Source organism: Notechis scutatus, chromosome 4 (genome assembly GCF_049901735.1).
Source record: "Notechis scutatus isolate UNSWTSFEM ecotype Mainland chromosome 4, rNotScu1.2, whole genome shotgun sequence".
In the NCBI taxonomy this organism is placed as follows: Eukaryota; Metazoa; Chordata; class Lepidosauria; order Squamata; family Elapidae; genus Notechis; species Notechis scutatus.
Window position 1 is genome coordinate 102,769,942 of NC_142012.1, and position 18,712 is coordinate 102,788,653.

General features: G+C 37.7%; 1 protein-coding gene across 6 annotated transcripts in view; it reads right to left on the minus strand.

Annotated features, from left to right (window-relative positions):
• Positions 1-8,356: 8,356 nt before the first annotated feature.
• The window catches only part of PWWP2B (PWWP domain containing 2B), a 44,701-nt gene continuing 34,345 nt past the window's right edge, over positions 8,357-18,712 (minus strand). For 4 of the 6 annotated variants that reach the window (XM_087964263.1, XM_026670709.2, XM_026670707.2 and 1 more), the window contains exon 4: positions 12,540-13,095. The gene's annotated coding sequence lies outside the window, so the exon portion shown is untranslated. Of the gene's footprint in view, positions 8,685-12,539; positions 13,096-18,712 lie in introns of those variants that run through there. The other 2 variants (XR_015749363.1, XR_015749362.1) reach the window with 2 other exon arrangements.

The window sequence follows — 18,712 nt, forward strand, 5'->3', positions numbered from 1 at the left end:
TATTTGCCGGTTCTCCGAACTACTCAAAATTTCCACTACCGGTTCTCCAGAACTGGTCAGAACCTGCTGAATATCACCTCTGAGCTCAGGATTGAACTATGGTATTCTGCTCTCCAAGTTGTTTGCTTGTAGACATTTCATTACCTGACTAGGTTATATCATCAGAGCCAATAGCTGAGCTGTGCAGACAAAGAACAAAGCTGAGGGCCCTAAGGACTTCACAATCCAGAGGATAATTTAATGTTAAAAGTTTAGGAAAAGCAATAGCATGCAAAAGACATTCGCAAACATTAAAGTAAAACTTGCACATCTGCTCATGACAGCAACTCTACAGTAGTTTTCAACAGGTTGTTATCTAGCCAGTTCAGCCCTGCTTGTGAGAACCAAGTGTTAAATTTGGTTCTCACAACTGTTAAGAGATCTGCAATGACTCACATTTTTTCCTGCTCTGCTTGGACAAGCTTGTTTATCCAGCTTGTCCAGAAAGGAAGGCTCAGACTATCTTTGCTAGAGATTGTCTGTTGCACGCACAGACAAAACTAAGGCCCTGACACGAATAAGGTATGCTTCAATCATACATTTTCATTTGTTCAGATTTCTAGCCAGCGAGCATGCCCAGGCAGAGTGGGAAAAATGTGAGATCTTGGCCTATATAGCTCATGTAGTGGAGACAAGAGGCAGGCAGAGGGTGGAAGCAGTGGTGGGATTCAAAATTTTTTACTACTGGTTCTGTGGGTGTGGCTTGGGGGTGTGGTGTGGCTTGGTGGGCGGGCTTTGTGGGTGTGACACGGGAAGGATACTGTAAAATTTCCATTCCCACCCCACTCCACGGGAAGGTTACTGCAAATCCTCATTCCCTCCCTACCCCACTAACCTGCTTTCCAGCTCTGTTCTCCTGTGCAGGGCAACAAAAAAAGATCCAGCTGATCAGCTGGGACTCAGGAGGCAGAGAATAGATGGGGGTGGGGACAGTCAGAAGTGGTATTTGTCGGTTCCCCGAACTACTCAAAATTTCCACTACCGGTTCTCCAGAACTGGTCAGAACCTGCTGAATACCACCTCTGGGTGGAAGATATGTTTTGCTCTGATGAAGTTTGCAGTTTTCCAACCCTCCAAAGCAAAATTGCAGTGCCATTCCCCATTCAACCTCCAGTCCAGCCCACAAGTGGGTGCCAGGCGTGCTGTTTTGAAAGCTCTGAAAAAGGGCAGGGCTCTGATCATACAAGGCCAGTCGCCATCTTGACTCCTTGAAGCACAAACGGGTTTAGAGAAACTGCTTTCAAACTAGCATGTTAGAAATGTTCTATAAAAATGCTTACCATGTTTGGCAAACATGTAAAAAAAGGCAGAAAATTCTAGATTTAAACATACATAATGATTCAGAAGATTTTATGGATGAATATACAATAGAGAACAACGTTTTGTCTTTTGGGATTGGTGGACAAACAATTGGGAAAAAATACTGAACTTTGGTTCTGTACATGATAACCTGAGCGAAGTTATTGTATGCACCAAGATGGAAAGATTCAGCATAGCCCACAATGAAGGAATGTTTGGTGAAAATGATGGGACTTCCTAAGATGCCTAAACGGACTTCTTTGATCAGAGAAAAGACAATATACCCATTTATTGCTGATTGGAAACCCCTTATATACTTTTTGCATGAAACAGAAAAAAATGAACTTGTATATGGTTTTGATGATTGGACAGGATAGATTATAGAAACAAAATTAAGTTGTAACTATAGATTAAAAGGAACATTTAGAATTGTAACTGTTGTGAAGAAGATTGAAAGCTACTTCTTTGTATATTTTTTTATTTCTTTTCTATTTTTTCTTTCCTTTCCTGTATTTTAGCTTTCTCCTTATTTTTTGTCTTTCTTTCTCTTCATTTATATTCATTTATAATCTTCCTTTTAAAAAAAGCTTACAAACACATGCATTTTTTCTATCAAAAATGCATGTCTCAGGAGAAAGCTACAATAATTTCCAGAACTTTTTTTCTTTTTTCTTTTATTTATACAATTTTCAGCCCACCTTTTTGCCTGTAAGGCACAGAAGGGGCTACGATGCAATGTTTGACACAGAATGCGGATAAAATGAATGTAAAAGTAGAAGGGTTAAACACAGATCAAAATTGTCAGACTCCTTTAAAATTGAAACTAATTATTTTCAGATCTGACATGAGCAAGAAAAACTAGCTTTAACAGCAGTAAACCTATACAATTTACATAGTAGGAGTGTGAGGTAAGGGACATCACTCCAAACATTCAGCCTTCAACCCAATCCTCAGGTAGCTGTTAGAAATACAGTATATAAGACTCGCTTCTGCTTCACCAGAAGAAATTTGCATATATGAATTTCTAAGACATTCCTAATGACCAGGCTTCGTAGCTCTGAAAGCATTGCTCTGTGCAATCCTAAAGTCTACAGGCAATATGGCAGGCCTACCAACTTATTTCAATGCTGGGTTGTGCTCATTAAAGCATACGCTCTACTATCTAACACAAGTGGTTCTCAACCTGTTCTTCACCATCGACCCCTTTAAATCTTTTGTGGCACAGACCCCAGACCCCCAAGATTTAATTCAAGATTTAAATCGTAACATTTCTTCAAGACTTCACAGACCCCATGACATCACGGACCCTCAGCGGGTCTGCGGACCACATGTTGAGAACTATTGATCTAAGGTTTTTGGTCCATTAGATGCCAGATCAGGCTTGTTACTTGGAGTGGGGCAGTTGCTGCTGCAAAATAGCTGATATGATTCATATTCTTCTGCTCAAAAATGGCAAGCATGCCCATCATGCTATTCCTTTTAGGGCAGGGGTCCCCAACCACCGGTCCGTGGACCGGTACCGGTCCGTGGAACAAGTCCTACCGGGCCGCTGGTTTGCTAAGCGCCGCCATCTTGTTTTGATGAAAAAGTGCTTCCGGTGAGCTTTTCCGGGTAGAAAACTCACGGAAGCACTTTTCATCAAAACAAGATGGCGGCGCCATGCTTCGTGAGCTTTTCCGGGTAGAAAGCCATTTCTACCCAGAAAAGCTCACTGAGGGCGCATCTTGTTTTGATGAAAAGTGCTTCCGGTGAGCTCACCGGAAGCATTTTCATCAAAACAAGATGGTGGCGCCCAGCTGATGTCGGTACCAGGCCGCGCCATAAAAAAGGTTGGGGATACCAGGCCGCGGCATCAAAAAGGTTGGGGATCACTGTTTTAGGGGAAAGAAGTTATGCCAATGTGCAGAAAAAGAGTAAGGACTAGCAAGCAAAAGAAAATGAGGGCAGGAGAGAAGAGGGGGGGAAAGGGGTCAATTTAATTAAATGTGGTTTATATCAACATCATTCTCCATAGTCTCGTAAGGCACACTTGACCATCTTTCTTGTTATATGATGCATGCTTCTTAAATAACCCATCCCTGACGCATTCAATGTACCATTAAGGCTGTGGACAAAATGGTTGTGCAATAGCTCCAGAGACGTGACGTATTGGGATTCCTTTCAGTCAGAGTTCAGACTGAGGTATGCGAACGAAATGGCATTGACTGCACTTATATGACGTCTGTCAGGAGCAGGATTGGGATAAGGATCCAGGGAACATAGTCCTCAACATGCCTTGGCCTTGGGAGGCGGAGAAGCGGCGGTCAGTAATGGCTGCCACGAAGAAACCTGCAGCCGGACAAGATCGTGCAGGAGGAAGAAAGCGGGAAGAGCAGTGAAAGTTGTTTTTGACCGGGACAAAGCAAGAGAGAGTGCCCTGGAATCTTGAAGGTTGCTAAGGATACATTGTTTCCAGAGAGAGTTACAAGCGGCGAATATCCTAAAAGGGAAAGGTTTTTTTTTCTTCTTTTCACTCTCCTTCCTAACGTGACAGCGGATGGAATCATAAGAGAAATCCGAAAACCTGCATTGGAGGTAATTGAATGCTGAAGGGATAAGGATTTCTGAACATTTAAAAGAAAAAAAAAATCTTTTTGGCTGTGAGTGGGAAGGGAGAGGAAAAAAAATTGGAGCAAATTTGAAAATAAGGAGAAGATTGCCTAAAATTCTAAAGAGTTATTAAACATCAATAAGACTTCTAAAAGATATATTTTAAATGGAACTCTGTGACTAAACTTTAGCCCAAGAAAGAGAAAGTGAAGAAGGAGAAAGTATTTAGGGAAAACAGCTTGTTTGGATTGTTTGCTGATTCTGGAACCTCTGAGAACTCTCTCTGATTGAAAGCACTTGGGTGGTTGTTTGGAAAAACTTTTTCTCTATACAATGGCATCACTTGTGGATGGATTGAAACTTGTATACCAAAAATATGAAAAAGAAAAGCAAGAAGGGAAAGATGTTCTTGGCACTCTTTTTCAATTTTTAGAAATGGCGGTTTGTACTTATGTAAAGCTGAATGTGCAACAGGATGATTGGGACAAAGGAGAAGCCATTTTTGATGAACAAGTGACTTTGGTTGGGGAAGGATAGGAGAAAGAGAAAAAGGAAAAGAAGACTTTGAGATTTGGAAAAACAGCCAAAAAGGAGAAGAATGAGGTGAAAAGGGGATATTATGTTAGAAAACAACAGAAAGGAGGAAAGCAGAATAAAAGGGAGGTGGAGAGACAAGGGGGTAAAGAAGACAAGGAGAAGAATAAGCAAGGGAGAAAGGAAGGGATGAGAAGCCTTAATGGTGGGGAGCAAGATGCAAAGAAACAAAAGTCTTTTAGAGATAATGGGTAAACTTTATTGAAAAAGGGATTCTGGAAAGGTACATTAGATTGTATTTTTATATTTGTACTTAGAAATAACTTTAGAAAATTGGAAACAATATGCAATTTAAAATGTGATAAAATATTTAGTATAATTTAGTGAAATTTTTGTTAAGGGGAATACCTTAATGAAACAATGATTTAAGATATGTGACGTGGGGGGGGGGGGAATAATTTTGGAAAGCATAAGTGTTCCCATAAAGGTATGATATTTAATTGAAATGGGTAAAATGCTTAAGATATAAATGATTGTTAATATTAATGATTAGACTATGTTATCTTAGTGAAATTTTTTGTGAAATGAGAGATTTGAAGTAGGAGAAGGGGGAACATTTTAATGAAATAATGATTTATAATATGTGATGTGGGGGGGGGGGGAATAACTATGGAAAGTAGGTGCTCCCATAAAAGTATGTGATTTAATTGAAAAGTAATGTGCTAAGTGTTTAAGATATAAATGATTATTAATATTAATGAATAGATTTGTATTGGTATTGATAATATTGTATAATTTTAGAATGTACCAGACAGAATCCCAATGTAAGCTATGTATTCTATATTAAGTATTATAAATGTAGGGGAAAGAGATAAAGGCGTCATACTCCAATTAGTGTACAGGAGAAGTTTTTCTTTAAAGAAGAAAGATAAATGGATAGCTGGAAATAGAACAGACAAAGAATAATAAATATTATGACTTGAATTGAGATGAGATAAATAAAATAAAATTAAGAAAATTTAAAAGAGAGGAGAAGCTATACAGAAAATTGAAAATGCTAATAAGATATGGAATGATATACAAAATGAATATGAATTTGAATTTGTGTCTGTACCAAGAGTTTTAACCCGGGACTAAGCAACTTTCAGAAAAGAGGTTTTTTATGTTTTTATGTTTTGTGTTTCTGTGTGTTTATGCTTGATTGAGCTAATAAAACCTTGGAGGAATGTTAGAAAAGGATAATGGAGAATAAAAGATAGAAGAGAATAAAGTAAGCCAGAAAGGAAAAATAAGTACAGTGAATAAAAACATATAAATATAGAAAAGAAATATAATTGAATGAAAGTATAAGGAGAAATAATGAGGAATATGAAAGGATATCTATGTGTTTATAAGGAGATGTCTCAATGATGTATAAAATGTTTTATTTGTTTAGAATTTACAAATAACTTTCAGAAAAAAGGTTTTATGTTATGTTTTATGCTTTGTATGTCTTTAAAAATTAATAAAATTTGTTAAAAAAAAAACATGCCTTGGCCTGTTTTTATTCTTATCCCATCTGGGTTAATTGAAGTCAATCTTCCAGTTTAGGAGTTCACATATTTACCTGGGTCCACAGTGAAGGCTGCAGTGCTTGTTTATTACCTTTTTTTTTCTTTTTGCATTTCATTACACTGGAGTTGTTCAGATAACCTCATCATAAAGTTGGACACCATCGAAAAACTTGATTCTAGAAAATTTAATATGTAGAGTATGATTGGACAACATGAAAACAATTCTACCACATATCTTCCACAACTGATTATTTTCCTTTTGTCATATTTAGTTTATTTTACTATAATAGATTGTAATTCTGTCTCATTCTGTTGGAGGTATGTGTGTATGTGCGTGTGTCTAATATATGCTGGTGAAACATGGACACTAACCTCACAATCAATACAAAGGCTAGGAGTGGCGCAAAGAGCCATGGATTGATACATGCTGGCTAACACAAGACAAACCTGCACATGGATTAGAGAACAAATGAAAGTATAGGATATCATCAAGAGAGTAAAAGAATTGAAATGGAAATGGGCTGGTCACATAGCAAGAAGAACTGATGGCAGGTGGGCCAAGGCAGTTATAGAATGGACCCCACTTGGTAAAGTGTCCATGAAAGAGACCTAAAAGATGGATCAACGTCAGCAAACATTGCAGGCCCACTTGGCAAAATAAAGCTCTCACATTCTCTCTCACATTCTCTCTCTCTCTCTCTCTCTCTCACACACACACACACACACACAACAGAATGAGATGTGTATTATATGTAGACATATGTGTATGTATATATGTATGCATGCATGTATGTATGAATATATATATCACCATTAACAATTCATGAATGGACATCTCCTCCCCAAACAAGTCCACCAATCTCACCTATTGAAATTTTAATTAATACTAGTTATTAAATGTTTGGATAGAATTCTTGTCAATAACCACAAAACCAGATAAATCTGGAACCTACTTTTATTTTAGTTTAGTGCTCAAATTGCTACTCAAAAGAAAGAGATCCATTGCAACTTGAGTCTATTTTCTCACATGAAATCAACCATGGGGGAATAGGAGAAACCGTCTCCCTATGAAAAGGTCAAGATATTTAAGTCAAAATAATGCTAACCATTGTTTCTATTATTTTAGCAGCAGGATGGAGGTAATTGAAGTCCCTGATCTTCCCAACATGGCTTTTATGTACTGAATTCTAATTATCTAGTCTGTGGTATAAATTTACAACTTCTGCTTCATGGCTCCCTAAATTGAGAACTAGCATGGATGCTTGAAAAATCACCTAAGAAGCATAAGATGGTGCAGTCCAATGTTGCGTTAGCTTGTGAAGCTCAACTCTCTTGTTGACATCTCTCTCATCTAGTTGCAGCACCTTTCAAAATCTGCTTTATCCCATCTCGAAAGTTCCTGGACCTGCTTAGCAGAGGCACAGCAAGAAGCAGCAGCAAATCGATCAATTTCCAACTGGGAATGCTATCCTCTACCTTCAGTTTATTTATCTTCATAGTTGAGATTTGTACAATGGAAATTAATGAATTGAATGAGAAATAGGATAAAATATGAGAAATCTTGATGGATATAAATTTTGTAAATGATTAAGCCAACTCTAGGATCTAAACAAGGCCATTCAATGTGGAAAGAATACCAGGAGAAAAGTTCAGATTCCAATTTGATAGTGAAGTTAATATCTCTCTCCTTTTATGTCAACTGTTTAACAACCAAGAGTTACAGGGACACATTTCCTGTTGCCATCTTTTCACCTTCCTTCCAACTAAAAAAAAAAAAATCTTCCATTTTGATTTATGATTTTTGGATGTGTGAAACTCATGCTCAGCTTCATTAAATGATCTTTCCATTTAGAAGAAATCCTCCCCCCCGTAAATTGTTTTTGAAAAATCAAAACAAACTTTAAAAAGCATCAGCTTATACATTATGCATTGTTCTAATAACTGACCTGCTGATTAGGTCAGTTAGGTTATTCATTGTGGAAAATGTAATCGATAAAATATGGATAATGTCAGCAAGTTTCCTATAATCATTTCAGACATTCTTTTCCAGCTACAAACATTACAGGAACTGCTGACAATTCACGTGTCTTCAGGATGACTCCCATGACACACACACACACACACACACACACACACAAACACACACAGAGTTTTGTATACATGGGATACACACAGTATAAGGTGGCAGAGATCCAATTATTTTCAGCTATTAAAGGTTATTTGAATTAACATTAAATTGCAAATACTTTTGCTCAGGATTAATGAATGCTGAGCAAATATTTCTCCAGCCTGCTTCTGTACCTCTCAGATTCTCCACTTTAACCTAACTTGTAAAATACATGTTCATATTCAATCTCAATTTTATTTGATGCCACAGAAAGTATTATCAAACTATTCAATCAGAAGGCAAAAAATAATTTGCATTACCAAAACAGAATATAAAAGAGAATCAACTTTTGATTGATCCCAGAACTTGCAATTATGAGTAGAGTCAGTGAGTTCTAGTGTACTGGGCTCAATCTCCAAAACAGAATCATTGGTCTCATTGCAGCTTCTGACAGCAGAAGAAGGGTGAAGACCGGTTTTGATGATTGCAACTCTCACTGGAACCAGAGGGTTATATTTGGTCACTCCAGCAATCTTTGTGCAATTCTAGCTGTGATGATCCTGCTGAAGTAAAAATTATGATGGGAGTCAAATAAACTTCCAGCAACCAAGACATGATACAATCCAGTTTTACATACCCCAGAAAGTGACTGCAATTGCTTCCCAAGGTGTGTTATACATTTGATTTTATCATACTTTCACTGCTAGTCTAACAGGTTTGGGAAACAATGCAAAATGTCTGCCAGACTTGATTGTAAGAGGCAACAGTGGCATGAGCACCCTGCAATGCAGCATTCCCTTTTTAAATCATCACCCATTATCTGAGCAAGTTATCGCTTGTCTCCACTTTGTGCTTTGTTCTAAAGATTTTATTTTTACATATTGCCTTCTGCTTGAAGGCTCTCAAAGCAATTTCCATATCTTTTTTAAAATACAAAAAGAAATCTATGGATCGGATCAGGAGTAGCTAAATCATTTTTTCTTCTTCTTTCCAGTAGCTTCAAATCAGCCTTAGGTCCTAGCAACAAGAACGTGTCCCTCCAGTTTTCTTGGCAATATTTTCAGAAGTCACTTACCATGGTTTTCTTCCCAGTGCTGAGAGAGAATCACGGGCCCCAATTCATGCAGCTGACCGCCCTAATTAAGGCAGGAGCAGCACCTGGACTTCCCTTCTCCTAATCCAGTGTCTCAAACTGTTGGCCAAACTGGCTCTCAGCCAAACCAATTCCAAACCCAAAATGATAAAGCATACTAGCAAAAGACAGCTGTAATTAAAGTAAAGGCCTGTCAGAAGAACATTATTCTGAGTGTTAGATAAAAGCTCCCACAACTGCCTAAGCATTACTTTTGGTCCAGCCCAAAGTCATTACCACTTGCAGTGGCGGGACAAGAAGGCCATGTCTCTACAGATAGAACTGGAAGACAGGCAAAACTTCTACAGCATGGAAGCAGATAATGTTCACAAGTCCTAAGTTTCAATTCTTCAAAACTTTTAAAAGATTGTAATGAACAGCATTTTTGATCTGAATCAGATGGCACAAATTAATAATATGAACAATCTCATGTGAAGCTGACAATAACTTTGCTACGTTATTTAATAATAGCTTCAAATAATATGCATCACTAATCAGTCAACCTTAATTTGACCAAAGGCAATGTTTCTGTGCAATTTAGCACGAACCCATTTTCCTCCTATGAACAATGTCTGCAAAACCACAGAGGATTAGTTGATGCTATTTTTACATTTAGCCCTCCTTTGAGACACGAAGAATTGCTGATAGACTGTTTTCCATGTTAAATGCAGATCTGGTTCACAGGAGGCAGTTTATCATAAGTCTGTCTGTCACGAAAGGAACACAGCATGTATTTCTATGTTTTAAATGCTACTGGTATTACCATAACCTTTTAGTGATAAAAGTGCAAATATGGACCATTCCATTTTCTCATGGAAGGGGTTGAGTCGAGTCGTTTATCCATTTTTGGACTTGAGTCTCCTAGAACAGGAATGAGTTCAAGGTATCACAGTTGTTTGGATGAAATCATTCTCAGAATGGGCAGCACAAAATCTGCTGTGAATAATTATACTGTTTTTCATACAATAACCCTTTAGAAATTGCTAAACTATGATTAAGTTTTCAGGACAGCATGAAAATGGTAACACATGATGAAAGTGTCATTTGGAAGGCTATAGTTTGCCTGATCCTGTTCTCAGTGCTGATTCTTAAGTTTTTCTTCTACTTCATGTTTATTATTTCTGTTCTCTTACACTTCCTGCCCAAATAAAACAAGCTTTGGGTTTATCTTCACATTAATGATTTAGAGAACATTTCAAAATATGCATTCATGCTCTTAATTTGATAGATTTCCAAACGACCAAAACATATTTGTTTCAAACTCAAAACAGTTGCTTTATACTTGAGGCAGCATATTTCAAAATTTTAAGTCTTTTAAATTCAAACTGGTCAGAATTCTAAATATGTTTTACATCCTACAGTCTTTTTTTTTTTAAAGTCAACTATTTTGTAATTTGGAACCATATAGCTCTACCCTATCTAGAAAATGAATAATAAGTAAAATGTGGGTTTTCGTAAAAAAGATTTTTTTCTTATAAATGGAAGTTTTACATAGCAATGTTCAACCTTCTCATTGACTAAGTTTCCCCAAAGTAAGATGTTATAAAATTACAGCATGCAATAAAAACTAAAAATCAGCAATTATTTAACATAGCACTACATAGCAAGCCTTTTACCAATATATTCCCATTTGTATATATTAATATACATATGTTCCTATATTCCTATTTGTATATAATTCCCTACAATTATTTCTCAATTGTGTAGAGCTGTGAATGTCTAAAATGTCCATCCAATATTCTAACAATAAGCAATTGTGAGATGATTAGACCATTCAATCATTTCTAATCAACATCAAAATAATTACTTTTATCCATATGATTGACTGCTGAATGTTTTTTGAAGAATCCCTGCAATGATCCTGGCTTTTCCCAAACAGGAGAAACCCAGAAAGCTGGTTGACAGTTCTTTTTCCTAGTCTGAAAAAGCAGACCTTTGAAAAGAACGGGAGGGGTGCCACTGTAGAAGCAAGAGATTTGATGATTCCATGGCTGGATGTCTGGTGCCCTCATCAATTGCTGGAAATTCTGGGACTTGTAGGGAAGCACAGGCTGCATGATGGCAATCAGCATTTTAGAAGAGGATGTGGCTGAACTCAACCACAGCAACAAAAAGGCTTCCACTAGATAAAGAAAATCTGTTGTCTGAGGGAACCATCCAAGCCTTGGACATATACGCTTCAGGAGGTTCAAATACCCTAAGGTGGCTAACCTTTTTGGGCTCTCCTGTGCCAAAAATTGTGCGCGTGCTTACACACTTGCGCTCGCGTGCCAGCACCCAGAAGGCAATGCACCCCCCCCACACCCCCTATGCATGCACGCGCAATACCCAGCTGCCTACCCGCTGCCACCCCCTTATCTGCACTGTGCCTCACAGCTGATTTTTGGCGGGTTTGAGGCCTTTTTCAGCCTCCCAGAAGCTTCAGGAAGGCTTCTGCAGGTTTTTCAGGCCGAAAACTAGGCCCATTTTGTCACTTCTGGTATTTCTGGAAAAACAGGAAGTGACAAAACGGGCCTAGTTTTTGGCCTGCAAAGCCTGCAGAAGCCTTCCTGAAGCCTCTGGGAGGCCGATAAGGGCCTCAAACCCACGAAAAATCAGCTGTGAGGCACGCTCATGTGCAGTGAGGTAAGTTTGCCTGCAGCTCGCGTGCCGGCACAAATGGTTTTGCGTGCCACCTGTGGCAGGCGTGCAATAGGTTCACCATCACGGCCCTAGGTTTTGGGTAGGCAAGTGGTGACCATGAGCACCAACGAGTCTCCAGGTCCCTTTCCTGATATCTTCTAAGTACTTGGTCCCAGCAGATTTTTTTAAATTGAGAACTGATCTCTTGCATTTGAACTCTGTGATTATTTTCAGCAATGACTGCAAAGATTACACTTTGATGAATTCTTGGAAAAAATTCTTGGAATGGAGAGTAAGACTGCTTTCTTGTAATATGGTGCTCTGTGGCTAGCCGTGCCTTGCATTGTAGCCATTTTGTAAATAGGAAAGTTTTTCATGGCCAGTGTTATTTTTACAGGACTCACAATATGCATTCAACCTTTTCAATGCTCTCCCAGCCTAAAATGATGCCCAGGTCTGCACTTAGAAACCTTGGCACAATTACTATTATTTTAAAAGGCAACCACAAGTACATTTGTCTCCTTGTATGACTGCGCCTGAAATATTTCATGCCTAATTCAATACTCATGGAATGTCTGAAAGCAATGAGCAGATTGTATAATCCTAAAATAGACAAATAAGAGCTCAAGCATATTTTTCATAACAAAAGTCACCCAAGGAAGTAGAGTTCAACAGTTTCCAAATTTTAATAGACACAAGTGAGTCCATTTTAGTTTAAGACTACACTGATTCTTTCTATTGCATATCCCTTCTCGAGAATGTGCATAATTGGAGTCAACAGTTTTCCATTGTTAAAATTAAACAAGAGTACATGATAAATCTTGTTACGGAAAAGCAGCAGCAACATTTATCTAACGGAGAAGGAGGAGGAGGAGGAGGAAGGAGAAGGGGAAATTATAAAGAGTAGCTAATATTTTATAAGTAATAAATACATTCCAAGGTGTAGTATTTCATTCTACCCCAAATTCTTCGAGATACTACTGGTCAAGTTGCTTCTCTTGTGTTAAGTAGCCTTATGACATTTGGTCAAACCAGCCTCTGGAAGACTTCCTAAGCAATCCAGGTGCCAGCTCTCTTTCACAGACGATGAGCAAGGCCAGTCTGGAAACTTATCCTGCCGCCTTGTGCAATGAAACCTCACGATTCTCCGAGGGAAGCGTGTCAGGATGTTTACAGACTTTGTGAAACTCTAGGACAGCTGTGCTCTTGTCTTCTGTTACCTTGAGGAAAGTGAAAGAGGGAGAGGTTACAAAGAATGGCATCAAATAGTCCTGGAGTACAAAAGTGAACACACAACCACCTATCTAAATATAGCTCCAAACCTCACAGTCTAATTTGGTCGCAGAAAACCGGAGAGGCACAGCTACAGTTTCATTAAATAACCTGGCTCATCCTAGAATTGAAGCAACGTCTGCTAGAGAATGGAGAAAAAGAACAACCCATCTTGATCAAGGCAGCAATTAGAAATTTTTCATACCGCTGACTTCTCCTTGATAGGGAAAAGCTGAGTTAATAGGTTGCAATCCAGCCTTCTGGCATCCTTTTCAGGAAATGTAATTTTTTTAAAAAAAAGCCGCAGAAAAAGAGATTTTGCTGAGTCCTTTGCTACATCTACATCTGAGTAAAAAAAAAAAAACTAAAGTAGAAATGTATTTGAAGTACAGGTACTCCTCAACTTATGACCACAATTGAGCACAATGTTTCTGTTGCTAAGTGAGACATTTGTTAAGTGGTTTTGCCCCATTTTATGACCTTTCTTGACACAGTTGCCAAATGAATCACTGCAGTTGTTAGTAATACAGATGTTAAGTGACTCTGGCTTCTCCATTGACTTTGCAAAAGATGATCACATGACTTTGGGACATTGCAACTGCCATAAATATGAGTTAGTTTCCAAGCATCTGAATTTTGACCACATGACCATGGTGGGGATGCTGCATTGGTGATTAGGTGTGAAAAATGATGTCACTTTTTTTTAATTCCACTGTAACTTTTAAGGGTCACTAAACAAACTTTTGTAAATTGAGGACTATCTATACAAATGCTGCAAAACTGAAGTTTATAATTGTGGTAGCAACAGTTCAGTTTCCTTCCTAAAATAGCGCATGGAAATTAATGCCTACATATGAACTCTCATCTAGAAGCTACAGTTAAATATCAAGTGCCCAGATCCTGTTCTTTACAGGAATTCTTCACATCTGATTATGGGTGACATCAAATAGTTTCCTTGCACTAGCAGTAATTTCATTTTTTAAAACGTGGACAAGATTCACTGATGCCACCTCCTTTTCCTGCTGCAGCCCTCCGGTCTATTTATCCAACTGGTTCAGGAGAGCTTCCAACTTTTAAAAAAGTAATTATTTTATGAGCAACAAAAAATGGGAGCAGAACAGAAAATTAGTAAAAAAAAAAAAAGATTGGGCACTTGCACAAATTCAAGCATTTCTACTAAGTAAATTCACTATATTTTTCATACTACACTACAAACAAGATTAATCCCATATTGATTCATCTGGGTATAAGTCCTATGAAATTTAGACTATTAGTTGATTGTTTCCTTGGATTTGCATCATGTAATAGGAAGCTGTTCTAAAATCATTCAAAATTCTTAGTGAAGCAATACAGGTAGTCCTTGACTTATGATGCAACTGAGCCGAAATTTCCTGTTGCTAAGCAAGACAGTTGTTAGGTGAGTTTTGCCCCATTTTACGACCTTTCTCGCCACAGTTGTTAAATGAATCAGTGCGGTTAAGTTAGTAGCATGTTAGTAAGTGAATAGGGCTTCTCCATTGACTTTGCTTGTCAGAAGGTTGCAAAGAATGATCACATGACTCTGGCACACTGCAACCGTCATAAATACATGCCAGTTGCCAAGTGTCCAAATTTTGATCACGTGACTACAGAGATGCTGCAATGGTTGTTAAATATGAAAAGCAGGCATAAGTTGCTAAGATATTTAAATTTAGTAACTGGAGCAGTGGGATTGTGCAGTGAGCCACAACACACAGTTGTGGTTGACTGGTTGGAGAATGCTGGCTCCTCTGTGCTGCGATTGGCTGATGTGGGTGTGGAAGGGGAGTTTCCCCGTTTTCCCACCTTTTTTTTCTTCTTTTGAACAGTCACTGGTTGCAAGAATAATTGCAAGTCAAGGACTACCTCTACTTTAATTAAGCCAACAGAAGCATTATGAAAGGATGGGCTTCTGAAACTTCCAAAACTATTGAGCTCATGTGAATTTCAATTTATTTTCTTCATGAACAGCAGTAGGGCTTTCTTAACTGAAAAGTACACAAACATTTCACACAAGATCCTCAAGTATTCTTCAGCCTTAATCACAAAGAAAATAATAAACCATTTTCATTTTTCCGCCCAAAAGAAACAAGGAATGGACTTCCGGTTTGTCGGCTTCACAAGCGGCAGGGATTCGCGACATTGTGCGATCCCTGCCGCTGCTCTTTTGGTGCTCCAACCCGGACGGGTCTGAGCTAAGGCTGCCCTGCAGGGGTGGCTGAAGGTAAGGGGATCCGCAGTGAGGTTTGGGGGTGCTGCAGACCCTTCCCAGCCGGCAGAACCCCTTTTCCCAAGACGTGCAGCGGCGGTCTGCAATGGCCGCCACAAAGAAGCTGGCAGCCGGGTAAGAATGCGCAGGAGGAAGTGGAGAAAGCTTTTGAAAAGAGAAAGTTTTTCTTGGTTCCCGGGACTCTAAGATATATTTAACAAAATTCCTGGAAATTATGGCTTTCTGAATGATACCTTCTAGAAGAGAAAATAAGCGGCAATCTGGTGGTGCTGAAAGGAAAGTTTACTCCCTTCTCTACGGAATTAATAAGTGGACATTAAGAAACCTATTTTTTTAAGTAAAACTGGCTTTAAGTGATAAGTGAGAAGGGAGAGGACTAAAAAATATTTGTATGCTAAGACTTTGTTGGAGGAGATGCCTTAAGGATTTGAAGACTGAAATATATTGCAATAAGACTTTAAGAAACAGATTTGGACTTTCTTTTTTCTGATTGATACTACCCCAGGAAGAAAAAGTGAGAACTTTGCCTTGGCTTGGACCGATTGATAACTTTGGGATTGTTTTATTTTAGAAAAGAAAAGATTTATAATGGCTTTTTCTGTTGAGGAACTGAGAAAAGAATATGAGCAAACAAAAAAAATGGTAAAGATGGTTTGAAAGAAGCCTTCCTTTTCTTAGAAATGGCGCTTGCTAACTATCAACAAACATTACAACAGATGAAGACAGCAGAAGAAGAAGAAGGAGAGGAAGAAGCCATCTTTAATGAATTTCAGAATTTAACCCAGAAAGAAAGAAGAGGGAAAGGAAGAGAAATGAAGGACTTAAGATTTAAAAAAATACTTAAGAAGGGGAAAAACAAGGTGCAAAATCAATATAATGATAGTAAACAAAAGGAAAAAGGAACACAACAGAGAAGGGAAGCCAGTAAGGCAGAGGTTAGAAGAAGGGGGGTAGAAAGGTTTGGTGGGGGAAGAAAGGAAGGAAAATGGTGGAGAAAAGCCACAAAGTTTTGAAACTAGATGGGAAAAAGGAATCTTTTTAGGGATAAAGGGTAAAGTATAAATTCTTCAAAAAAGATTTTGCAAGGTACATAAGATGATTATTGTAGCATTGTATTAGAAATAGAAAACTAAAATGGTTTAAGAGTTGATAAGAGAAAATGTTGAAATGTTTAGTAATGATTGATTTCAAAATTTAATAATATTAAAGGGAAGGTTTAGAATATTGAGTTTTAATTAAAGAGTTTAATAAGATTATGGTATTGATGTTATTATAAAATTTTTATTATAGCATTTGTTTTGGAAAAGGCAATGGGAATGTTATAAGATTCAACATTTGGATTTACTGTTTAACTATGTATTTAATTATTTTGGATTTACTATTTAGATAGAACGTACCAAGCAGAATCGGATTGGGTATTGGGTGTTATTTTAAATGTTAATTTGATTAATTTAGAGGGAAGATAGAAAGGCATCATACTGTGATTAGTGATTTCAGGAGAAACTTTTTTTTTATTATAAGGAACGAGACAAAGGGACAATAAAGAATGGACAAAAGATACAAATATAATGACTCAAATTAAGATGGATTAATTAAGATAGAATTAAGAAGAGTGAAATGTGTGGACAAGTTAATATAGAAGATTTAGAATGGTAAATAAAATAAGTAATGACATGTAAGATGAGCATGAATATAATTGAAGTCCATGAAGAGAGAGATATCTGGGGCCAAGTTACTTTCTTAAAAGATATTTTTTTTATGTTCTGTGTGTTGTGTGTTTATGTTTTTGGGAGAATTAATAAAACCTTGCAGAAATATAGAATGAGAATAAGGGTAACCAAGTCAGAAAGAAATAGATGAAATAATAATAATGAAATTGAATAAGAGTAAAGAGAAGTAAAGAGAAATTGGATAAGAGGCTTTTGTATGCTTATATGGAAATGGTTTAAAATAGAATTATAGTGTATAAAATAAGGTTTTATCTGACTTGTTAAATTTATAATGGAAAAAGGTTTAAGTATGTAATGGTTAATGATGATTTGTTTGTTTTTGAAAAATTAATAAAACTTGTTTAAAAAAAAAAAGAAACAAGGAATGAACTTAGGTGATCTTATAAAGAAATAACAATCAGTGTTATACTGAAATTTTCAACTTTTTCATAACAAAACTTCACCCAAGCATCTTTGTTAGCAGTTTTTATGAAGATGGATTTTTTGGTGCTTCTGATACTTCTGCTGAAATTACAACTCATGTTTCCTCCTTTTCTTTGTTAAAATATAAGCTGCCTATGAATCAGAGAACCAAGAGAAAGAGAGGAAAGAAAATAATTTGAAAAGGAAATGAAAAACTGTTTGTGCACTTTAAAAAAATTCTTCTTAAAAACTGCCTTAAAAAAAAATATCATCTGAAATGTTCCCAAAGGAGGCATATTTGGAAAAAGAACCACTTGAGCACACAGGATGTAGTGGAATAAAGGTGCAGCCAGCTACCAAGATAGTCTTGTCCTCATAAGGCAGGTTCTCTCTAGATGCCAAGCTGAAGCCAGATCAAAGCTACTTTGGTGGAAACCAGAAGGCTTCCAGATTTCTCGATTTGCACAGAGGAAGGGGTTGGCGGAGAAAAGCTGGCAACTTGCAAGTCTTTCCCACCTGGCCACAGAGCTCCATGGCCTGTGGTCACTTCTGCTTTAGCTGCCAGAGGGAACAAAAGCTTCCTAGCCATTCAAGTTTTGGATGCTCCAACACAAACAGCATCCTGATGGGAGCAATAAAAAAGGTTGCTCTTCCTAACAACCTTTTTTGCCTCTCTGACATCTGCACTCAGAAGCTCTGAATTTTCTCTCCTCTCCAGAACGCAAACACATTGTTGGAGAGGTGGAAAATAGCAGGAGAAGGCATCCTTCTCTCTTCCTGCTCTTTCCCCTTTCCTCGTCTTCATATTTTCCCTGAGAGGGCAGCCACCAGCAGCTGGAGGACTGTCTTCATGCAAAGGCAGCAACTTTGCGGGCCTAATTTTTGGAGACATGTCAAAAGGAACCTTTAGGGCCTTCTTGTTTTAAAGTGGAATGCTTTCCACTTATCTTCCTTTCCCCCAATGTGGGAAAAGACAGTGCTCTTTGTATTTGAAATGCTTGAATTATTGAAATGCTAAAATACAGTAAATGTTGGGAAATAGAAAAGGTCAGTCTTCCATATTGTTTTAGTAAGCATTTAATTTTATAACAGCACAAATATCCTTTTTCACTAAAGGTTCACAAAAACAGACATGTTTTTGAAAGAATACAGTTGAACTAGGGGTCCTTGGTGTTCTCTGAACTT